This window comes from Numida meleagris, chromosome 2 (genome assembly GCF_002078875.1).
Source record: "Numida meleagris isolate 19003 breed g44 Domestic line chromosome 2, NumMel1.0, whole genome shotgun sequence".
NCBI lineage: Eukaryota > Metazoa > Chordata > Aves > Galliformes > Numididae > Numida > Numida meleagris.
This window is the reverse complement of record NC_034410.1, coordinates 5718309-5743197: the sequence shown is the minus strand read 5'-3', so window position 1 is coordinate 5743197 and position 24889 is coordinate 5718309. Positions and strand designations below refer to the sequence as shown.

Here is a 24889-nt window from a genome sequence, read left to right as displayed (position 1 = left end):
GGTGGCACATCAGCTGTAGACATCCCATAACACAAGGGATCTTCAGCTGTTTATTGCATAATCATCTATAAATGCGAAACAGAGTTTGGGGCATTACAAACAACACTGTACCAGTCGTGTTCAACTAATAGCTTAATAATAGCAATAACTAATAGCAAACTTCCAAAGAGTTTGCAGGCATTCTATCTCCATTCCCACAATCCATTGACTTGTTCTTTCAGTTGTCCTAGTTGGGTATTCCTCACTTCTGCTGCCAGCTTAGTGCAAGACAGAGAATACCAGCATGGGCTCAAACTATTCTGCTTGGACAGTCCCTCCATTAATGCTCTATATTTGCTCATTGCTCCATACCACCTCTATATTTTCAGTGAGAAAATGGAGAGCTTTGCCATTTGAAAAGTTGAGCCAACTTTGTTCATAAACGTAAGATTTCTAATCTGAGATGAATGGGAGGTAAGAAACATTACTCAGCTGTTCTCTTTGTCCTTTAATTTTAGCTAGTTGTTGTTACAGATAAATACTACTTTAGTAGGTTTATTTTAGTTGGATGATGATTAATTATACATTTTCCTTATTTTTCTGTATTCTTGAGAATGACTGTACACAGCTCTAAGCTATACAGAGGCAGGAGGGTACATGCCAACACTTTTCTTTATAAAGTAATATCAGTAATTAAAAAAACCTGCAATTATTTCAATTCTTTTTTCTTTGTTGTGAATTTAAAGAGTTCTGGCTCCTCTTGCTGGAACAGACCTGTGGAAGCATCATCAGTGGGCATGCAAAAATTGCTGTTAAATGAACAAGTCTGATTTTCATTAAAAGAGAAAGCATGCCTTACTTAGCCATGCACAGAAGCAGACTAGTCCCTGTTACTTAGGAAGACAAAAATAAACAAGAAAACTAGTAATTAGTTTGTTTTTTAATGGAACAGAGATGGCAAGTAATACCAGGATGTAATTTGGGAAGAGATGAATAGCAGCTGTTCTCTTGATGATAAAGGCTGAAACTAATACCAGTACTCAATGCAGTGCAGTCCACTGTGACACACAGCACACGATGTGTGAGTTTATGTTTGATGGAGTGACCAATTACTACATATGATGAAGACTTCCAAAATAAATTCCTTTTCTACCCTCTTTAACTTTTAAATGTATCTTGAGAAAAAGCTGCGCTCATTTCAAGTGTGGGAGAATTTTTTATTTGCATACTTTCACCTGCGTAACTTTTAAAGCTTGTCAACTACTGCAGGCATTTAGTGTCCTCAGACTCACTGTGGATAGTTGTTTTGAATTTACTTCTAAATATAAAAGTTTTTAAGAGGAAAAGTACCTTTCACTGCCACAATCTGTGTATACATTTTGTTCTAACATTTATGAAACAAAGGTATTTGTATTTAGAAGTATTTGGAGATGCTGGAGCTTCTGCATTGTTGATTTTGCTTTCTGGGCTGCTGCTGGTTGAGGTCACTGGGAAAAGAAGAGCAGACACCTCAAGCTGTCAGAAGATGATGGGGGAACAAACTTCATCTTTGAAAGGGGAAAGTCTTTGAGAAGAGACAAGGGGAAATGTTTTCAAATGCAAAAAGGAGGGATTTCGATTGGATTTAAGGAAAAAGTTTTTTAGAATACAAGGGTTGCAAAGCTCTGGCACAGGTTGCCCAGAGAGGTGGTGGATGCCCTGTCCCTGGAGACATCCAATGGACAGGGCTCTGAGCATCTGATAGAGCTGTAGGTGTCCCTGCACATTGCAGGGGGGTTGGACTAGATGGCCTTTAAGGGTCCCTTCCAACTCAAATGATTCTATGAAATTTCCATGTACAATTTGCTGTATAACAGCTTATTGCCTTGAACGTGTTACAGCTAAAGTAACTGAGGCACACATCTAATTAGCAAAGACTGTTAATATCAGTGGCAGTATACATGGATTTTTAATGGAGGAGAGCTGGAACGCACAGGCTGAGCATCTGGGGACATTTGTGTGGAGATCACATTCTCTCAGAGGAATGGTACAGTCTTCTTTCCGTGCACTTCAGCTACAAAACAAGAGGAAATATTAAGTACATACTCTAAGGGAACATCCCTTTTCAGATAAGAAATTTCTAAGTGTCCATTTCCAGACAGCAATAGGCTACTGTTATGTTTTATGGTCTTGAATGGTCCGTGCACTTGGCTGGGTTAATTTAAAAAACGTGTAAGGACACAAGTGCAGAGCCTGTGTGTGTATGGACAAAAGGAAGCTGCCCTGTGTGCAGCTGTTTACTATAAGCTGAATACTTCCAGTGCATATGTACAAGCTGGCAAATTGCTCTTGATCCAGAAAAATGAACTGTGATGGAAAATGCAATAGATATTTAATGATTTCAAGAAAAAAAAAAAACAACCCACCACATTATGAATTTGCTTCTGCCTGATGTTAAAACATCTGGACTTAGTTTCTAGCTGTACGGAGATTATTTTCAATTTCATATCCTGTGTTTTAATGTCACAAAACAAATGGAACAGCTATCTGACTTTGTATCCTGACCTTTACGCTGTCTTTCCTTCTCTCTTTCCTTCTGTCTTTTTTGCAAGATGAAGTGAAATAAAGCCCAGTCATGTGGGGCAGCATGGTTAGACAGTTGGGCATATTAATTTGAGTCCTGCTGTCCAAGACGGCTGTAGCCTGGCCTAACTTTCTTCTTTCTTGTCTTTCCTTCCCTGCATACAGCTGTTGCTGCAGAAGAACTCTAAGTCGTGTCATGTCAAATAATGCATGGTCTTCAGAGCTCACTGGGGGGGAGAAAACCCTGGGAACAATGTGAGCAGGCGCAGCCAGCCACTTCCACTAATTGTTGATGTGGACGATGGAATACAAAAGCAGAAGGAGGGAGGGGGGAATGGAAATGTGTCTTGGTGTGGAAACGGCTGTGTGAAAACAAATATGCCTGAGCTTGCTCATTGGGAATGTACGTGTAGCGCAGGAGAACTCCCACAGCAGGAATCCTCTGCTCTAGTCTGCCCCTGCCAGATGATTTGAGGAGGTTTCTTTTTCACTTGTTTACCTGTAGAGGCTTTTTTGGTTATTTGGGGATGTGGATTTCAGCAGCCGTGAGTTGTTAGAGGTAGTGGCAATTTACTGCTGAACTGGCTTGAAACCATGTTAATTTTTGGTTCCAGTTATCAGGTGCCGCTACGTATTGGGAATGTGAAATTTAAATGGATTAGCTATTAATGTAACATGCGAGTGGCATTTTGAAATATATCCTGCCAAAGCAGGTTCAGTGTCTAAGTGAATCTTGTCCATACTGTGTCCTCAAACTCAAAGCAGCCCAAAGTGATTTGCAGATCAATTTTATAATACATAAAATAGAATAAAATTATGTATTTGTGATTTTTATTCATAATGAAACAAAAGCAGAATTTGCTCTCAAGAATTGCTGCAGTAAATTGTCTAACCTGTGTTTTCCTTAAGCTCTGGCAAAAATCAGGTAAAGACAGTGATGGAGGGATGGCTATTTGATGGGATGAGCTGCAAAATGAAATACATATCCTATTCGAGGGTTGCTATACAAAACAACGAACAGCAAAATAGTGAAGTTACTGAGATTCATTCAGTGAAATGAGGAAATTTCTACTTTGCTACACTTCAGCTGCACAGGGGAAGCCACCAGCTCTGTGCTGTGCTTCATCTTCACTTGGCATCAAGGAAGCACAGAGCTCAAGTGATGCACGAGGAAATTCATGTTCACCTGTGCCTGACATCATTATCCTTATGCTGAACAGTAGGTGTTTTTGCAGTGAAATGTAGCAACTGCAATTAGTAACTGACACTGTTGGTAAAAATCCAAGCACTTACTTTATCCATTTACTAAATGAATTGCAAATGTCGAATTGAACTAAGAACTATGATGGAAGCAAGAGAAAAGGGAATAGCCAGCAGAAACTCCAATTTGTTGATTATGTAATGGACCTGTCATTAGTAATGTGATTATGCCAGTGCCATTTCTTCTCCTCCAAGACAGACACTTGTTCCTACCAGGGCTGATTGATGCTGAAGAGCAGCCTGATTATGCAGTAGTGCATTTAAATGGAAAATGATCATATTGTTAAGGAAGATGGAAAACTATTTACTGGTAGAAATATGACTGCTGATAGCATTGCAGAAAAGCGAGAATGTAGAATGATATAAGGGTTTATCCAAAGAGTTAAATTTATCCCTTTTTAGTGGAAATTAGTAAAATTACAGTTACCACCAGGACAGCCCTGAAGACTGATGATGGCTCAGAGCACAAACCAATTCCATCGTACAGAATTCCTCACAACAGTTCATTGTGGCACTTCTGTTTTGACAGGCAGGATTGGCCCTCAAGCCATTACCTCTGCAGATATTTATCGTTGCAGTGAGGAAATCCGACTTCCTGGCACTGGATGGGAACTTCATTTCACAGTGATCTTCTAAATGTTTTTGCTGACTAAGACTGATTTTGAACCTGTTGCCAGAAGGTATTAGTTTCTCAGTCTTCTTGCCAGTCTTCCAGTTTTCACATTGGATTGTTCTTTAAAAATGTCCCTGTTTGTGTAATCCCTTTATTTCTGAATGCTGCTGTACCCTCTGCAAAAAAAATTAATTTAAAAAAATCCTTAGTATCCTCCCACCCAAAAGCAGTGAATGCTCTAAATACAGTTTCTAAAAAAAACACCACACACATGAAATACATGCACCACGAAAATCATTCTCACGGAGGTATATCTCATGCCTTTTGTGAAAGGATTTTTTTTTGTTTCATTTGTGTCCCTGAGCCATAGGTGGACACTGGGGACCAGTGTCAACAACTGGGGACAACCTTTGGTGCTTAAATTTGGGCTATTTAATACTAATGAGAGCGACAGTGCTCCTTCTGTTTCATGGAGGCTACCCACAAGTAGTGTGTTAGAAGATGTAAAGAACATCTTCTAGCCCAAGTTCCCGTTGAGTGCTGAGCAGGGATGTGCAGTTGTACAAGCTCTGATTCTGGTTACTTGCTACATGCATTCCCTGTCACCTCCGGAACTGCTGCAGGCAGTGGGGTCAGTGCTAAGGACGTTATTTCTGATAAGGTTAAACCATCCAGGTTTCGTTTGGGGTCTCTCACAGGTGAGGAGGATGGGAGAGGGAACCACCTCAGCTTGTGAATGCGCTAATAGCCAGCATAAATGACAAAAATATAGCGCCCTGACAAATACCTTGCTAATAAATACTAAAATCTGAGCGTGCCAGTTATGAGGACTGTGCAAAATAGACAGTATAAGAAATGCGTGATGGAGATGGGTGAGTGAAACTGGAGAAGTGCTAATGCATAAGTCACTCTCTCTGCTGTTTATGTCACAATGGTAACTCCGTAGCTATGATTTCAACCAGTGGTCTAAATGAGAAAGCAGGTGAGTGGCTGAACTCAGTGTCAGCCAGAAACCTGAAATATCTCTGCATGCAATTTGCAGAGACCAGAATAGATACATTCAGCCTTTCTCTTTCACATCCACATCATGGAGACGAAGTACAAAAAGGCCAGTCAGAATTCTGACAGACCGTATTTGGTATAAATAGAGGCCTGGTAAAAGTATGGATCATGAGACAGTTACAAGGCTAAATCCTGTACTTTTAATGGATTTATAAGTTATTTAAATTAAGTATGCTTCAGTACATGGGCTGAACATTTGTAAATTTAAACTGTTTTATGTTTGCCTAATATATGCTTTCTTATGTGCAGTACACTTGCTTGGCTAGACGTTTTATGTTGGAATCATTATGGTGATTTAGTTAATATTTTCTTTTCTGAACACCATGTTGGAGTTTATCATGGTCTATTTAATATGAAAAAAAAATTGTTTTATCTGTCCCAGTTTGAACACAAGGCCAGTTCTGAGGGAAGCTTGACTTTTATGAGAAGCCTCTAAGAGTTCTAAGGAAAAACAGTTCATTTCTTTCTGGTAGTCATTTAAAATTAGGCCTTAAGAAGTCAATATTTTCCTTTCTAGGGCAGTCTGTTATTCAGGCCTTTCAGCACAGCTGTCCATGGGTCTGATTGTGTCATTTTATGGAACTGCTCAGAGGAGGGTACAGAATATCAGTGGAGACATGGAACTTAGTGCCGGTGCCTGGAGCTGGAGCTCTTTGTCTGGTGCATGGGTTGGGCTCTGCAGAATGCTGTAACTTCAGGAAGGAAATTTATGATGTGGTTCTGGCAATGGCCTCAATGTTTTCTTGCTCTTAAATTCTTATTTTTGGAAAATTATACGTAAAGCAACTGCAACTGGTGCATCATGTTTGTAAATTGTATGTATATTGACAAAGTAGAGCAGGAATGAATGTGCATCTTGTTTAAATACAAGTATATGCATTCATTAAGCTGACCACAGAAATTTGGTCAAACATAAACTTAGCTATAGCTGGTAATTCATTAACAGACTCATCTGAAACTTTGTCCAGAGCTTGGCCATGAATGTCTAAATTTCCTCAACAACTCCAAAATACACAGTTGATTTAGTGGTTAAAGCAAGTCTAGCTAGACCGCTAGCAGGAGAGCAACCTCCCAACCACAAGCTTGCTTTATCTTGGATGCAGCTGTGCTTCTCCTTCCACGTGTCAGGTCTAAAGATGAAAAGGATATCCTCTTGGTATGGAAAGTGGCAGTCTTGACTGCAACACCCTAATGATTTTGTGCTTGATCTTTAGAGGAACATGTACTCAAAATGGGCACACATTCCACTGACATTTTGGCACCTGGCTGGGTGCGGTGGACATGGATGGAGTTAACTCTGAAAATGTTATAAGCCTTCAAATATGATAAGCTATAAAGGCCTTTAAAAGTGTTTTGTAGAATCGTTGATCACAGAATGGCTTGGTTTGAGAGGGTCCTTAAAGCCCATTTGGTCCAACCCCACTGCCATGCTGGTCGCCATCCACTGGGTCAGGTTGCCTGGGTCCCCATTCAAACTAGACTTGAACTCAGAATCACAGAACTATAGAATCACAGAATCCTAGGGGTTGGAAAGGATCTCTGAAGATCAAATCCAGCTCTCTGCTAAAGCAGTCCCTTACTGTATATCGTATAGGAAAATGTGCCAGTGGGCTTTGAATATCTTTAGAGAAAGAGGTGTGCCTCAGGATACCATTGGACTTCTTGGCCACAAAGGCACACTGCTGGCTCATGGCCAACCTGTTATCAACCCAAACATGTACGTCATTTTCTGCAGAGCTCCTTTCCAGCAAGTCAGCCCTTAACCTGCACTGATGCATGCAGTTGTTCCTCACCAGGTGTAGGACTCTACTCTTGCCCTTGTTGAACTTCATGAGGTTCTTCTAAACCAAACTCTCCAGCCTGTCCAGATAATGCTGAAGGCAGCACAGTCTTCTAGTGTGTCAGCCACTCCTCCCAGCTTAGTATCATCAGCAAACTTGCTGAGGATGCAGTCTATCCCTTAATCCAGGTCACTAGTGAAGATGTTAAACAAGACCTGACTCAGTACCAGACCTTGGAGTACGCTGCTAGCTACATGGAGGGGGCATCCACAGCTTCTCTGGGCAGCCTGTAGCAGTGCCTCACTGCCCTCTGAGTAAAAAATTTCCACCTAACATCTAGTCTAAATCTTTCCACTTTTAGTTTGAAGCCATTCCCCCTTGTCCTATCATTGTCAGACAGTGTAAAAATTCAGTCCCTCTCCTGCTTATAAACTCTCTTTAAGTACTGGAAGGCCACCATGATGTCTCCACAGAGCCTTCTCTTCTCCAAGCTGAACAAGCCTAGCTCCTTCAGTCTTTCTTCACAGGAGAGGTGCTCCAGCCCTCTGAGCATCTAGTCATACATTTTGCCATGTATGACTGATGCGTGGATAGCTCTGGACAGAGAGCCTTAGGTTTCACTGGTACTTAGCTGCACTGGGAAGACTTGTGAAGGAATTCAAGAAAATTACTACATCTGGAATATCTGACAGGGAGAACTTTAATCACCTAAAAAATGCAAAGTGCGGAGCACAGTTTGGAGTCAAAATTTATTTTCTAAAGGAAAGCATCGTGAGATTTTGAATGGACACAAGCAATTTACTGCTCTGAATCTAGAGAAAAATATGGGTTTGTTCATTCCATTTAACCTCAAGTGCCTCTGCAGCACTTTGGCTGCCAGCAGTGTCTGGGGAACTACCCATCCTGGTTTGGAGGGCAGAGTAATTCCTGGTGAACCATTAGTAGTATCAGTGCCTTAATTGCAGTGAACATGAAATGTAAAATATCACCAATCTGACCTCAGAATGCTCAGGTACCTGCAATGTCCTAATAGTTACCGGTATCATCTTGTTATCCGTATGCTACTCAGTTTGTAGATCACAGCTCTTATCAGTCAGCTGGACCCTCTAATATCAACCTTTTGTGTACCCCAGTTTTTATTTATACCTTAAACACAGGCAGATTGGCTTTATTTGAACTTGCCGAAGAAGTGGACTCCTGGAGAGTGTCCAGGTTTTTATTGATTGGGAGTATTTGATTCAAATATTTGTTTTAAAACTCTACTGAAAAGAAAATCTGGTGTCAGAGCCAACATAACGTAATAACCCTAATGCATTGCCCTCTTCTGTCTCCTTCCTTCTGCAAATTTCAAAATGAGTGTCTGTAAGTATAATCCTTTCTGCTTGGAAAGCAAAAATATAAAAGGTAACTTGCCCAAATCCATAGCAAGATGGAAAGTAGAGCTGAAAGGCTCCCTAGTCTTGTATGTCAGCTAAAACATCATGCCTAAAGCCAGATGGTTCTAGGTAAATCAACACTGGCAGTGCTGATCCTGCACTGACTCTGTATAGAGCTTTCCATATGCAAGATCAACAGCAATAACACTCCTTTAGGCTTCAGGGATTTACCTGTGATGAGGTTCATTGCAAGACTCCACTGTAAATAGATTTACAGCCTTCTGTTGTGGATGATATGAGTTTGACCCAGCTAAGGCAAAATCAGATAGCACCGTGAGCCTGTGGCTCCCCATAAAGCATCCGTTCCTTGCCATTTGTTGTTAAGGAAATAAGCCAGTGTTAAATAAGGGCTGAGAAAGAAGAGCCTTGCCTTAAACCGAGCACAGCTGCTCTTTTGTTCCTCGGGTTGTGCGCGAGGGCAAGCAGTGTTCTGGCATGCTCTTGGTTCCCTAAAAGCACTGCTGAGGGAGCAACGGGAGTTACTCCCACTGCTTTAACAGGCAGGTCACCAGGCTCCCAAAGTGACGGCAGCTGATGCCTCTGGAGATCCGCTGTTCCCCAGGCCTTGGGGAGAGCTGAGGCAGAGCGGATGCTGGGGAGGAGGCCCTCACCGTGGGAACTGCGGTCTGAACCTGGAAGTGTGGTGACAAATCAGCTGTCTGCAGGGGAGGGGCTGGGCTTTATTTACCTGGTAAAAGTGGTCTGCCAGGTGGCTGAGGCAGGTGAAAGCAGGGATCACGGCGGTGGCTGGTCAAAGCTCCATACTGACAAAAAACAATGTTGGTACATTCCCTTTCTTAACCATTTTCAGGAAGCTTTTTTTCTCCCCCTTTTCTTTGTCTGTCCTGTTTTAGTTGTAATTTCACTTTCAGAGCTTTCCCTTCCTCTTTTTGTGCTTCTTTTTTAAATCTAGTAAAAACCATATTCTTTCAAATTTGCAGAACCATCATTGGTTTGCTTGTTTGCTTTTCCGGACTGTTCAGTAGCTTACAAAGATTATTATTGCTTGTTGGTTAGTTTAGGTAAGTAGGATCACCTTGATACCATTTACGAGCCACTACACAGCTCCTCTCCAAATCCGGGGATACTTCAAACCCTTGTCTAAGTAGATGAGATGTTTTTATGAGCGGCCTCCCAATTTTGTGACATGTATATGAGTATAGGTGTGCCTGCATACACCCATATTTCCATATGCACTTTTGTCTATAATCCATGCGACGCATCTGATGAGAGACTTCCAAACCGTGTGGAGCAAGGACTTCTTACAACAGGCTTACCATATTTTGCTGCAGGCCCAGCAAAAGGCTGTGGTTGGCATGCTCTGAATGCTGGAACAATTGCTCTCTGAGACACAGTCGCATGTTGCATACCAGTCTCTTTGCAAATCTGGGAAATGGTCCAGAACTAACCTTCTTAATCATCCTATATTTTGACCCCCATGTTCTACATAGAATGACTTTTTTTCCAGATGTCAGTAGCTTTTTCTGGTCTTCCTTTCATAAGACCTCTGGGCTGTTTCTGTTCTGTGGATCCGCCAGCTGTGGGGTCTCCACAACAGAAGCAGAGCTTCTTAAGCCTGGTAAAACTGCAAATAATAATGATCCCTTCCTTTCCTGCTTGTTGTAGATTATGCATAAAGCAAGAAAGAGCCTTCTTTTAACCTCCCATTTAGTTCTGTTTCCTAATTCTGTAGGAAAATCCTGTAGGCAGCCCCATTGTATCTTCCCTGTAAGAAACTCCATCAGTCTGAAGACCCTTTGTGGATTTTGTCTGCATTGCTCTTGCTAGAATGTTGCTCCAGAATGTCATTCTTTCCCTTCCTAATATCCAATTGAAATTTATTCACGACCTATTTCCATTTTCCAATGGCACCACAAAGTGTCCTTTATCTCCCTTCTCCCTCGGTGGTGTTTATCCACCTAATGTAATTTTGAAGTGCAATCACATGCACTCTCAGCTGTCAACTGCGAAGCGAAGCAAGCCAAGCTCTTATAGTCACGTCCCATCAGAGAGACTGTTCCGCTCATTGTCAGAATAGTCTTTTGATGCACTTGTTCCCAGCTGCATTAACCTTTCCTGAGCACAGATGACCAGAACTGTACACATTATTCCAGATGAGTCTTCACAGTACTAATATATATATATGGTATTAAGGTTTTTTATCTGCTCTGAAGGCTTCCTGATGCATTCTGTAACCACACGTGCTTAATCCATAGCAGCATTGCGATGACAGCTCCTCATTAACCTGTGAAGACATCTACATTTCAGTTTTTCTCTATCCAGCTGTTAAATTCTCAAGTTTCAGACAAAATTATCCATAATTATGTGAATTCAAGAATTAAACTAAATTCATTAAATTAAATTGATAAAACTAGCCTAAATTCTTTTCCTTCACTCAGCAGTGTAATTCAGTGAGATCCTCTGGTGCTGCTGTTAGTGAATGAGCCCAGTAGCTTTCTATCATTACCAAGTTGTCTGCCTCAGCTTAAAATATCTGGAGGGAACTCTTGAGCTACGATTAAAAACAGTAGCGGGGGGGAAGAAGGAAGAAAAAAGCTCATGTTGTTCATCTGTGTTGTAATAAACCACTTCTTTGCATTAGGGACTTGCTGGGGTGTCAGCAGGAGGGAGCATGAGAGAAGAATAACAAAGGGACATTTGCCATCTACCAACTAAATCTTGGAAGAAAAACTCAAGAAACTGAGGAGATCACAATTAACTGGCTTGGCACTAGGGCGGAGTTGGGGAGAGTCACACAGATGGCCGAAGGCAAATCCATGCACCCCGTGAGATCCTCCCACACCTCATGGTCTCAGTGCAAATGGTAGCTCTCTTCAGTTTAATATTGTACTGGTTTTTTAATTTGGCAAAACGTATATTTTTCTAACTTCACTTTTAGCTAAAGCTTAGCTTGAAAGTATGCTTTTCAGGTGAGTATCTGGCTGTTTGTTGAATTGTAGACCACTAGAACAGGGTTTACATTTGCAAGTGTTCGTGTAGCATTTGCTATATGTTGTATAACATATAGACCCCTTGTTGCAGATGTTTAAGTGAAAACAGAACAATTCAATGCAGGAAGACAAATTAACTGCCTAACCAAGGAGCTAAAGCTGGGACAGAATTAAACATTTAGTTAGAAATACTTCTGACGTCCGTGCAGCAGTAATAGTGATATAGAGCTTTACATTTGCGGTAGAGTCATCAGGGCAAGCTTATGGGCTTGATGGTTTGGCTAAAACAACATAATCTCTGGAACTAAGCCTGCTTATGCTTTGGTCTCCCTCTATTTAGGATGGCTTGACTCGCAGATTTGGTGTGCTGATGGGGTATATAGTTGCTGGGAGAAGCAGAGCTCATTTGAAGTACAAGTTGCTCAGATTCTGCTTCAAGGTCTCCATAGCTGCCTTGAGAGGCTGTTTTCTTTTTGCTGCCTGTTTCCACTGGCCTGTTTGAAAGGTATGAACTGTACTTTTTCAGTGGTGATATTCATGGACAATAAAAGGTTAATTCAAGATCTGGGCAAATATTGATTTGTTTCCAACAGTGCTACCAGCCGAATTTGCTTTCAGCTGCGTGGTGTGTTGAAAACCGATGACTTACAATTGGCTAAAGCCAACAGGGAGGTTGGAGCAGCTGTTGTGTTGCAGAACGGCAGAAACTTGCAGAAACAACACTTTTCCTTAAAGCTGAAACAGAATGTTGTTCCCCCCCCTTCCCATGTAAGCGTATTGAAGGTTTTCTTGTGATGTTAGAAACCTGCTGAGAAAGTAGCGAGATTTCAAGAACAAAGCTGTTTGCTCTTGTGTGTACTAATGTAGTTACCATTTGGTAACACTTATGCTTCAGTAAGGATCTTTTTTTTTCCTGTGGATTTAGTGCTTTTGGAACACTTGCTGGATTTACAGCCCTGTAAAGAGAGCAAGCACTGCCTAGAGCCTGGCCAGGCATTGCCTTTGGCTCAGCTGCCAATCTAGGCCCCCCGAGAGGATGCTGAGCCTCCTCCACCAACCATTTCAGTGCCTCTTCAGCCCACAGCCAACCTGCAGAGGCTTCCAAAGTTATGCTTCCCTGAAAGCTCTGCGAGTTCCATGTTGCAGACTTTGGGCCATTTGAAGCAAAGCTGGGTACATACCTCGTAACTGTGAGGATGATTGATGAGGGCGTTCTCTGAGAGGGCTGCATGGCATTTGTCATGCCAAGGAAATTGTGTCTGTATGGTTGGTGACAAGAGAAACCATCTGCTGCTCTTGTGACCATAATTCCTACATGCTCCTCTCAGTGCTGTGCCTCCGCTATTGCAATGTGGTTCCACCAGAGAGGATACCTCTGGGCAAAGGTGTCTTTGTAGGGTCACCTAGCGACTCTTCACCTGTGCTAGCAGTGTTACTGCAATGCCCCTGGGGCTGCAGCGTGTACCCTGAAATGCGTCAGTGTGCGTTCAGCACTGCCATAAACGCTGAGCACTTTGTTGTTTCCTTAATCTGTGCTGACTGCATCATTTCTGGGTATTAACAGAAAAGCACTCACCTCGGTAGCAACTGCGCGCAGCCCACTTGGCGTCTTGTTCTGGCCTGCGTCATCACGTGAAGGCTGGCCAGCTCTTCCCTACAAGAGAGGAGCAAACAATGGGGAAGGAATAGCGTAAGTGACTCTTCTTATCAGCACGAAAGAGGATTTGTTTTCTCGCAGACTAAGCTGCTAATGCTGAATGACATAAAGAAAGAGATAAAGAGAGCTGCTAAGTCTCTGAGGAGGGTTGTGGGGACAAAGTATGCTCTCCAAGGGGATACAAAAAGCAAAACAAAGCAAAACCAACACGGCTATGGAAATTAAAAATAAGCCCCTCCAAGAGAAGGCTTAGCAGAGGAAATGAGCAGCAGGCAGCAAAATGGTGACGTCTGCACCAGGGAACCCAGGGCCAATAGAGGCTGATGAAGATCATCCTCCAAGTAACAGAGATAAGATCTGTAAGTAACAGAAAAGGAATTTAAAAGGGTTAGAGGCCTAATTTTCCCTCCTTTCCTCCAAAAGAATTTGTTACATCTGCACTGCTTAGAAGAGTTTCTGTGTCCAAATGGGTTTTTCCTATATAAACTCCTCTGGCTTCCATTGCTTGGTAACAAATAAGCTTCCGAGTAGATAGGTGAAAAAATGTTTTCCTGCTTGTTTCCTGAAATAGACTGATATGAAATACCAACGAGATACCCAAGCAAGAGTGTCTTTCTCAAAGAAAAGTGCTAAAGAACTAAGAAGTGGGTTTGAGTGTTCAGCTAGGAAGGCTGAATCACCTTCCCAGAACTCTGAAAGCAAAAATAAAATTAAATAAATCACGAAATCATGATATGAAGTGAATAGACTGAAAAAGAGGCGGCAGGAACTCTAACCATTGCTGACTGCTTGGAACCCAAGGAATTGCCTATGGAAAGAGAGGCCCCCACTGGAAGCTGTGGTGTTCCCGACAAATCCGAGAATTTCATATTAGTCAGAAAAGGTGTTCTGAGTCGTGGCCGAGTCTTTGACGTGGTGAAAATGATGGGTGGAAAAAGCCAGGCCAGCAAGATGGCTTTGCTTTAGGCATGTAGCAGGCCTTCTGGAGTTGCATTTATCTGTTAATAAACCATTTCACCATTTCTCAACTTCTTCTAGCAACAGTGTAAATGGAAATGTCAGCCAGCACAGCCAAACACAGCCTTGTGTATCTTGGTATTTCTCCTAAAACTAAGCTTCTTTAATTGAACTGAAATGTTAATGTTTGAGAGAAATAGAGGTGCGTCTGATTGTTGGCATGATCCTAGTTCTTGCCACGGGTTTTGCTGTATTTACCATCTGAGCTTCTCGTGTGCTGGACAACGCAAAGCAGAGCTGCTTTAAAACAGAACACTTGTTATTAGTAGCTTGTTTGTTTGTCCTTAGGCCTATTTATAAAAACAGCGGGGAATTCTGCCAGCAGCCCAACCACTAAACAATTACAGATCTTTTCTTGGAGCTGTGCGCTCAAATCTATGCCATAATCCAGCAGCAAACCGCAGCCCTATGCACACGTGTAGGAAAGCTGCGATTTTGTGTGCAGCACAATTCCTTAATAAAAACACAGTCTCAAGACGTATCCGTCTCAATGCATGTAAAAATCCAAAATTTATCTGAACAGGGATCACTGCCAGTTCAGTGAAACCGGGCCCACAAGTAAGATATGCAGAACTCAAAAGGAAGTCAAAATGGTCAAATAAATATTAACCAAAAACTATACATAGGCTGCAAACACAGACAAGGAATTCAGGAGACTGGTGCTCACAAAGTGCCCAGCTCGGCTCCCTCCAGTTACCTGAGTTTACGCGAAAAATAAAAGGAAACCCTGCAGCAAGGGAGAAGACTCATCCTATTTGGAGAGGACACGGTTTTATTGGTGGTATGCTATGTCATGGATTTCTGTTCACAATCGTGGTAGATGGTTGATGTTTTTTTCACTGCTAGTGCTGCAATTCAGATAAAAGGCACTCTTTCATTTGGGCATGTAGCAGTGTTGGGACCTAACGATTGTCCCTTGATGGCAAAAATATGCTAGAAGTGGAAGGAGCCTTAAGCATTTGGATCTGGCTTTTGTTTCTGTTCAGACTGCTGTAACAGCATAGCAAGAGGATTTTGTGAGTATCTTGTTAAACAGGAGACAGTAAACAAGTCTAGTGAATCTTATGAAAGGTGGGAATGTTCAAGTGAGAGTCTATGGAGGGAAAGGAGAGTGCTAGCTGAACAAATCCACTCAATGGAGATGGCAGCTTTTGCACAAGGCTGCCTCAGCTGGGTCGCTTCTCAGTACAAAGTTCAGGAGTCACGAACTGGAACATCTCTGCTTGAGGAACGCGCATTTGTTAACCAGGCTGGTTGTGTGTCAGGGGGCTGAAATGCTCTTTCTGCACTGAAAATATCTGTCTGCATTTGATAGATGTGGCACAAGGTTTTGACAGTTTTGGATTTGACTTACAACTTAAGCCTTAAGGAGGAGCAAGAATTCAGGGTTGAATCCCAAGTCACTGTGAAGTTCATCAGACCTTTAGATGTTGTTGTTTTTTTAATCGTTATATCATATTATATTATTCTATTATTCCTTGGACAGAAAAGAAAGAAAACCTGCCTGGCTGCTGCGTGGAGAGGTGTGGCACGGACAATCCATCCCAGGGATACCTTAGGCTCAGATTATATAAACGCACCCTTGAAACATTTAATGCCTCCATTCATATCTGAAGATCCACATAAAAATCCAAGAGGCAAGAAGAAGAAGCAGATCCTGAAGTAGCTTAAAAATCAATTTTTAAGCGCAGGACGGGAGCTGGAATCCCAGAAACCCCATCTCCTTTTCCTCTGCATCCGTGTTTCAGGGAAACATACTCTGTTAAAGGTATGACAGAGGCAGAGCCGCTGCATTTCCAGCGTGTGCAGCAGATTGAAGGGATGCAGGGCACGGATGGTGGAAGTCCACAGCATCGTTTGCTTCTCCTTTGCAGCAGCCTGGTAATGTCAGTGGGAAAGACTGCGTTTTTAGGAAGCATGTTCCATCCCTGTTTGCTGTTCAGGTTGATGGAAAAAAAGTCTCAAGGTATCAAATTTTGGATGTCATGGCTCAAAAATGAAGTCATTCAGTATTGGAAAGCGTGTATACTTTGCTCTTAAACTAGGAGGTGAGGGAATTGGAAGGAATCCTGTAGCATTTGTGTAAGCGTTTTTCTTGTAATTTGTTTACTTTGCCATAGATGAGGTAGTCTGTAATCCTGTGCTAAGGAGCAGATGAAAATGTTGAAGTGTTAAGTCCTGTTAAGTTAGTGACCTTTTAATTCTTTGCTCTGCCTTTTTTTTTTTTCTTCATAAAGTTTAAATATGGGGAGCTGAGCAGGCACACAGTCTCAGTTCCTTCTTTCTGTGCAGAGCCCTCAGTGAGTTGCCCTGCTCTCCCTTCTCTGCACACAGACTATTCAGCCACTGTTCTTTATATAAAGGGTTAAGGTCCGATGATGTTGAAACCAGTCTCTTGTTTACAGTCATTGCAGAATTGTGGTATGGAAATTTCCATCTCAGCAAGATTAGAGAAAAAAAATCCCTGCTGATTTTGTGAAGCTTTAGATCCAAATAAAGAAATAGTGGCTGAATCAAGCAAATTAATTCTGATTAGCACATACAGTGTCTTCGGCCAAAGAAGTCTAAGGCAACTGTCCCCCATCCTCTGAAGAAAACTGCTTGTTCTGCTCCTGCAGCCAGCAAAAGGTTTTCAGTATCAGCACAGGAATCAGTTTCACTTGCAGAGGTACCTAAACTGCTAACCTCTGATAATCTTTTAATGAGGTCTTCTGAAGTGCAGCGCTTCCTTCTTTAGGGAGATCAAGGTGAAAAATTACTGACTTTGTAACTATTGCTAGCAATGGGTTAATTTTTTCTTGTCTCACTGACATGGATTGCTCTGCAGCTCTTCCATCTGTCTGGACAACGACGAGTACAAGGATGTTGATACTTCTGGAGTGCTGAGCTCGTCGTGCAAGATGTCTGTGACAGATTATGATCTGATTCTTCTGAGAAGGGAAAAAAGATCTGTAGGACCCATAGGCCTCCTGAAGAAACCAAACAGATGCTTACCTTCTCTGAAAGTAAGATCAGAGCTGTCTTGGTTTCACATGCTGCATCTTGCACGTCTCTAGAGTTACTAGAGGTGTCATTTCTTGTAGAAGTCACATTCTCTGTATCATTTCTGAGCACACACTGACAAAGCACCTATCTCCCTGCAACCACCACTGCCTCTCCTGCTCCTCTGGCAGTGTAACAGTGCTGTAGTGTTTTCATGGGGCACAGAACACTGCTTTTGTTTAAAACACTGAAAACCTTAAAACTTGCATTGAAATCTCTGCTAGTGATCTTTTATTTTAACCCCGGAATTTAAATTACTGTTTCTGTCTTGAGTTCCTGACAGTAGCATGACAAAGCATGACAAAATTTGCAGTTGTGGTTTTGGGAAGAGGATCTTTTCAAGTTGTCACTTCTAAGTTGCGTACACGGCGAAGTTTCTCACCGGGCCAGTTTGTGAGAGGGCATGTTGTGTCTGTGACGCCGTACTGCTGGTCAGTGTACTGCCAAGGGGCAGGAATCAGCTGGTGCCATTTTGAGGGCTGGGTGCTTAGTGCTCCACTGGGCATATGTATCCACTGGCTGCCGAGCTTGGCAGCCTCAGCCAAACCCTGCTCCCAGGTTAACTGCAGGCTGCTGTAAGCAACTGCATTGTTTTCCATGAGAGCAAAACTGAGGGTGTTCCACTTCCTCCTGTTTTGCATTTAGGACAAGTGATAATTAATCTTCTGTTGCCTTTGTAAGCTCCAACCCAAAGTTCTGCATAAGCAGTAATAATGAAGGTTAATAACTCAGTGCTCCGATGATTTATATTTTCAGGGGCTTTACAAGAATTGCATAGTTAACTGTCACAATGTTTTTGTTGTAAATGAGCATGGCGCTCATTTTATAGCTGGAGAAACCTCTTGCTGAAATGCAGCTGTGTTGGAAGCTCAAGTAAAATGAATGGTGGCAGTGGGGCTTCAGCAATGCCTTTTGCCAGAATACGGCAGGATCACGGAACCATAGAACATCCTTAACTGGACGTCACACACAAGGATCATTGAGTCCAACCTCCATAACTTGCTCTTATGTGACCACTTTTGAGCTGCCGGTCTCCACAGGAAACATTATCTGTGGCACAAGGAGTAATTAATGGCACTTCAATGATTGCATTGAGATTGGTTTATTCGGGCGTGGAGCTGTTCCTGTGGTAGCATCCTGATGGAACAAGCACGTGGGCAGTAAGAAGGAAAATGTAAGTGTCAGAAGTACAGATTGTTTTTGCTTGCAGACAGAGTCTTCCCAATCTGTACATAAATAATCTACAGTGGAAGAGAGACAAACTGCACAGCTCTCAGGGAGATCACGAAAAGCTTTTCAGGCTTTGTTGTTGTAGAGAGATGCACTTGAAAGATGCATCTGGGTTGGCATGTGTGGGTTTGCATGGCCGCCTTAGTGAAACATGTACGCTTCGGCTTAGAGGTGAAATCCTGGCAGTGGTCAGGTCAGTGGGATTTTTGCCAGTGATTTTAATCAGAGCCAGAATTTCACCCTAGGTCTATAATCTTGTGTAATCTTCCTTTGAAGTCACATGGATTTTTAACCAATGTCTTATATAACACCAAAACAATTCATTATCCACACAATGTTGTCTGTTTTCCCACATAACCAAAGCTGAATGTTGAAAATGTCTTCTAGAAAAAAAAGATTGATATTTGTTGATGACGACATTGAATTAAATCTGTTGGCTTCTGTTGTTTTTTGTTTTGTTTTTATAATTTTTGAAATACAGACTCTTTTTGAGTCATCAGCCTCAAGTGTATAGTTATATTTTTCTTTAAATCCCTGGTCTGACCTCATAGGTAACCATGCTTTAAGCAAGAAGTTGGAATAGAAACGTGCACCAATCCCTTTCAACCTGAATTATCCTCTGATCTCATGATCCTGTTTTGGATCTTAGAAATGCATTTTAGACTCATCTGCTGAGTAAGCAATTGATATGTTACTGAAAATGAAGATTGTCTCCTTACTGTGAATATAATTATCAACCAGAGATTCAAGTAGGAAGTCCTGGGTTTAAATTTATATCTGTGTGGGCTTGGGAGCCTGTATCCAGGGACTGGCTCTACTGGGAAAGCTGGGAAACTCCATCTCCATCTTACACGGAGTCACAATTTGACTGAGGCATCAATACCGCATCTGGGAGTTTTAGGACTGCAGATGTGTTCTGAGCCTGCTGGGGTCAAAGACAGAAGGTGAGGTGGCCTAATGCTTCCATTTCACAGTGAATTAGGTGGGTAGCACAACTATTTTGGGGGGAGAACTCTCTGTTTTGTTTTGGAAGGGGTCGTTTCTTTCAAATCCTAAAATAATTATAAATCCTTGGAGGTTTTCCAGATGGGACTGGCCAAGGCCCTGTGCAACCTGGTCTGAGTTTGTTGTTGACCCTTCTTTGAGCAAGAGGTGGAACTAGAGATCCCAAAGCCCCTTCCACTTGGAATTAGTCTGGGATTTTGAGTCATGCACAGTTCTCCTCAAATAAGCATTAGCAGGTCCTTACCTACAAGTCGGTCCTATCACCTACAGGTGATAAATTATGCTGTGATAGTACATGAGATGATCATGCTTAGTGCAGGTTGTTTTTAGCTTCTGTGCTCACGAAGGACGTATAGCTGGATTTTTGTATTCCTTTTAAGATCTTCATCGGATGTTCTACCTGTAATCAACGTATTTGAAACTTTGGTGCCTGTTGCATTCATGTCTGAAGATTACTGGCAGAAGGGATACTGCAATTCAAACACAAGTGCTTGGCATGAATGGAGAAATTATGGTATGGTGTTCCTTGGCCTCTGCAGAAATCAAACTGTGGGAAGAATGGCCTGTCAGGGATTATGAATCTTTGTTGCCGTTTGCATTAAAGTAAAATCGTGTTCTGTTAGATGCTAAGCTCTTTGTAGACATACAGTGGAAGTATTTTACTCTGGGGAGTTTATATTATTTATGGTAAAAGCTGAGGAAGGGCTTCAACAGCAACAAACAATGGAGAAATCTTGTACTAAAAGTCGACACGTATGTCAGCAATGGAAGGGACAGTTCAGCATCCTGCTCACTTGATTGTGTGGTCATTCTTTAGGATTTAGGAATTCTGATGTAATGTACAGCTGGGAAGCTGTTATATTCTCTGACAAACATCTTGATTCAGAGAGTGAATCTCTGTTGTCCTCAATAGCTTTTCATCCACATATTTATAGCTACATAATAAGAACAGTTAAGGAAAAATTTCTGGCTCTATTAATCCATCTATACCTCAGTTTAATGAGCTACCTTTTTCAACCTTATACCTAGGTATCTGGGGTTTTGTTAAAAAGACTTGGTGGGCAGTTCCTGTTTCTTCGCAGCTTCTTCATTTGTGTAAATTGTTATTTAACCATTTTTTAACATTGACTTTCAGTTTTTCCCCTCTTAAAAGAAAAACCTCTGCCTTTACAAATCAGCCAGGTCTGAATGAATGTGCACATACTTCATGCTAGCTGTAGAGCATGTCTTTTTGAGGCTGTGCGTTTTCTTCGGTGAGGGTTAACTTCACAATACTTGGAGGTGACTGTTCCAGCCTGGGAATTGTTTCAAGTGGCAGATTAAGAGGTTTATGGAGAGGTTTGTCTAAAGCACTTAGGAATGCAGGCTTTGCAATAGAAGGTGAAATAATTTGTCATTTATGTCTGGTAACCTGCCTCCAGCAGCTGTCAGTCTCTCCTACTGTGGTGAAAATTTATTCTCTTTTCTCAGCCTTCCTTGTGCAACAGGGCTGTTTCCTCGTGCAGTGCATCATAGCATGGCTGTGGGAAAACAGACTGTGTTCTAAAAGAATAATTAAGCTCCTTGCACTGCAAATTTGACCCACATTTTTAAAATTCAGAATTTGGTACAAAAAGTTTTGGACTGTAAGTAATCTGGTTTTTGTTCTCCAAATACATAGGACAGAAAGCTTTGTTCTCCAATTTCTCAGAAGTATTGTGTTTTTCTAAAGAAGCAAATACAATCCAAAGCAAAAGAATGAGTTAGGCTTGGTGGTGCCCCAAGAATGACTTTAAGGAAACAGATGGTAAATGAGAAGTTCAGAACAAGAAATCAGTAGACCAAAGCTTGTTTAGGTGGAATTAAAGCCCCATTTCTATATGTGGGCAAAGAGAAGAGGATCAGTACTCAGTACTGCTTTCTGATTTCCATCATTGGTGGTGAGAGGCAAAACCTCCATCTGGTGTTTGGGGAGTACCTGATATTTGGGGATTATCTGGGGCTAATGAATGTTTGTTCTGCTATTCTGGCTGCTGACTTGCTGCCCTCCTCCTGTTGCAACACTGGGCCTTTCTTGTCACCATCCCAAGGAATGACTTCACAAGTCTGGGATGGAAAGACCAACAGATGTGAATCATCCCTTCGTCTAATTCCTGAACTCCACCTGAGCAGGAAGATTTCACTTCCTCCTTTTGTTTTACTTTTCCCCATCCCTCTTTTGTTCTGTGTTTTCAGAGAGCGTGTGCTGTGGTTAGCCACGTGGCTCTTCTTTTGCCTTAAGACTCAGCACCTGAAGGAAAACACTAAAAAGCCAAATTTTGCTCTAAATTGGATGTACTACTGCATGGCTGGTTAGGGATTGTACCATGCCTGTGTTTCTTTGGGTAAAAGCAATAGGAATGAAGTTGTTGACGTTTTGACAGCTTTGCCTATGTTGCCTGTTGTTTCAACAGTAGCCTGTATTGAAATGAAAACGTGACAGCTTGGGATGCTTCACATTCTCTTTCCTCATTTCTGCACCTGTAATAAAACATTTTCTAAAAATAACATACATTGCTTTGACACTAATCACACCTATGTTTCTCTTTGTTGAAAGTACAAAATAGTTCAAAATTTGCTTAATTATTAAATGTTACATTGTGGCAGAGTTCACCCTTGCGCTCTCAGCACCTATTTACTATAGGAATGTTACCTCAGCAAGCCCATGATGGGGGAGCAGGGCTTTCATTTGTGTTTCTGCTCTGCGTTATCCAGCCAGCACAGGTGTTATACGTGCCTCTGTCTCATCCAGAAAAGTCCAGAAGCAGCAAAGCACCCAAGCTCAGTGGTGTGGCAGTGCAGTAACCACCAGTTCACCTCCCCCAGCTCCTGTCTTCACCTTCTCATGGGTTATGGAGTGGCTGAAAAGGGTGTGTGGATGGAGGAGCATTAAGGAATTAAGACACTTTTTGCTCTGTGGTTGACTTTGTGGGAAGGCTTTGTACGGCGTTCTCACCACAAGTGAAATGGAACGTGCTTAGGTATTTTGCAAGAATGCTGAGAGGAAGCTAAAGTGTTTTGTGAACAGCTTTGGTAGGATTTTAGCCTGGTTCGGGAATTTTGCAATGCAGACACAGAATTAAAATAAAGACCTGATCAGGAAATGTACTCGACATGTTTGTTAGTTAAACTGCATTTATTCTGGAGCGCACTTTCGTGAAAGCAATCCCTTGTTTTTGATGAAAGGGAGGTGTGCAGTTTCTGCCAAAATAAAGGTGTTTCTGGGACCAAAGAGTGGAGGGGACTCTACAGATGAGGATTTGGGAGGCAAACGTGTTGACGCCGAAGGAGCCATACCATTCACCATGGGAGTGGAGGACTGGCTAAACCCCACTGTATACCCATCTTGGTTGAAGGTCTGGGTCCACAGGGAAGATTAATGAAGGTAAACAAACAAGGATATCAGTATCCATGTATTTATTCGTTTATGCCAGGGGTTATTTCGTAGGATGATTATGCAATTTATTGAAAACTTGAGATTCTGGATTTGATCTTGTCAATGGGAAACTGTTGTCTAGAGTGACTTATTTAAGTACATAAGTACAGAATGAAAGGGAAAAAGATAACTACAAATGTGATGATTGCAAGAATGTGTTGAATACCATAGCACACCAGATAGCTATTAGAGGTACTTAAGATCAGGACTACTAAAACATATTTTTCTTCCCATTTGCAATGCGTAGTGAAGGGAGCCCAGTCTGACACAAAAAAAAAAAAAAAAAAAAAGGATTTAATTCCTGTTATGGATCATCAGATGGCTCAAAATTATATTGCCTGTTGTGAGAGAGAACAGTTGAAAGGAATGGATTCAGCCTTTATGAATTCAAAGGCAAGTGTTTCTTAAACTTTGTCACCATTTTGACAGAAAGTTATCCCTAGTGCCCAGCCTAAACCTTCTTTCCTACAAATAAAGTTGATTTATTTTTATTGTTGGATCAGTGGCCATGGAGACCTGTTCACATTCTTATGACAACCACAAACATGTTCTTTCTCGTCTTCTCTTTCCTAGTCAACACGCAGATCATAGTTGATAAATCTCTTATTGTTCTCTGGACTGTTGGGTTTTGGGCCTCTGTGTTTTGAAAAAATTCTGGACAGGGGTCTTGCAGGAGTCTTACAAAGGAGAGAAGATGCCTCCAGTGCTGTCTGCCAGCTCTCCTATCGTACTCTTGTGACATTTTGCATCAGTTTAGTGTCACTGACACATCCTCAAGCAGTTATCTATTTTAGCAGTCCTGCTACAATAGTTAGTTGTTCTCTGCTTCACTTTATAGTGTTTCATTTAAAGGATGAGGATTGTTTCACCAGTTTACACGATCCTACTGGTTACTCTTGGTATTCCCAAATAAGGCCAGAAACCTCATGCAATGGAAATGAAAATGCTTCACAATTATTATGAAGTATTTTGTCTAATCTGTTACCCAGGTAATAAATAAAGGCACTCCCTACAACCAGGCCAACAGTGATGCCATGCAGAAGTCTTCCAGTCCTAGTGACATGCCATCACTAATTACTAGTTCTTATTTCAAGGGCATTTTTTTTTTTTGTCACAGTGATTTCATCTATACCTTGTTTCCCCAGTTTGATTATGAGAACATCCCGTGGGATAAAGTAAGAAGCTTTACAGAATTTATGATAAATTGTATCTGCTGTTTCTTCTTTACTCAGCAGCTGTTTACTACTTGAGGTTTAATTAGATTAGTTTGTGATTTGTTCTTGACATACCCATGTAAGATATTTATTTCATTCATCTAAGTAGCTGCAGTAACTGATGGATCCCCCAAAACAACCTTAAATTATAGAATAGGGCTGTGCTTCCTGCTCTGAAATTCCCTCATTCCAATGATGTAAAGTACCAGTCAGAGCAAGAAATTACAATTTGTTATATACATATGTAAACGTATAAAAATATGTATTTGGGGGTACATTTGTTTACTGGCTGAATATAGATTGGGAAAAAAAGAGATTCCCTCTGCAGATCCTGGTGTTCATGTTGGTGACCGTATGGCTATTACTGGAGAGGAGCGGAAAGTGCCATTTTTACTGGCAGATTCAAGAGTGGAGCATTATTGCCTTTGCCCACAGGCATGTTTAAGTTGCATCTTTGCACCAATTCGTTCCTCTGTCTGTGCTTTAAAATGACTGGACTTTGTATTGTTGTAAATTTAAGACTGTTTTATCATGTTCATACACCTCTACACCCTTCTAAATTGTACCTTCTCCGGCATCTTGCAGCACGTGCATATAAACTGTGTTTTCTTCACTAGACTTGCCTA

The 24889-nt window shown here is 41.7% G+C and overlaps 1 protein-coding gene and 1 long non-coding RNA gene across 2 annotated transcripts in view; one reads left to right on the top strand and one right to left on the bottom strand.

Moving 5' to 3' along the window:
- The window catches only part of PRKAG2 (protein kinase AMP-activated non-catalytic subunit gamma 2), a 192066-nt gene that overhangs the window by 8233 nt on the left and 158944 nt on the right, over positions 1-24889 (top strand). The window lies entirely within an intron of this gene.
- LOC110394137 lies at positions 1803-5556 on the bottom strand. The gene is made up of 3 exons (XR_002435375.1): positions 5202-5556; positions 4356-4590; positions 1803-2032 (listed from the first exon to the last, which is right to left on the bottom strand). It is a non-coding gene; the product is annotated as an uncharacterized LOC110394137 (long non-coding RNA).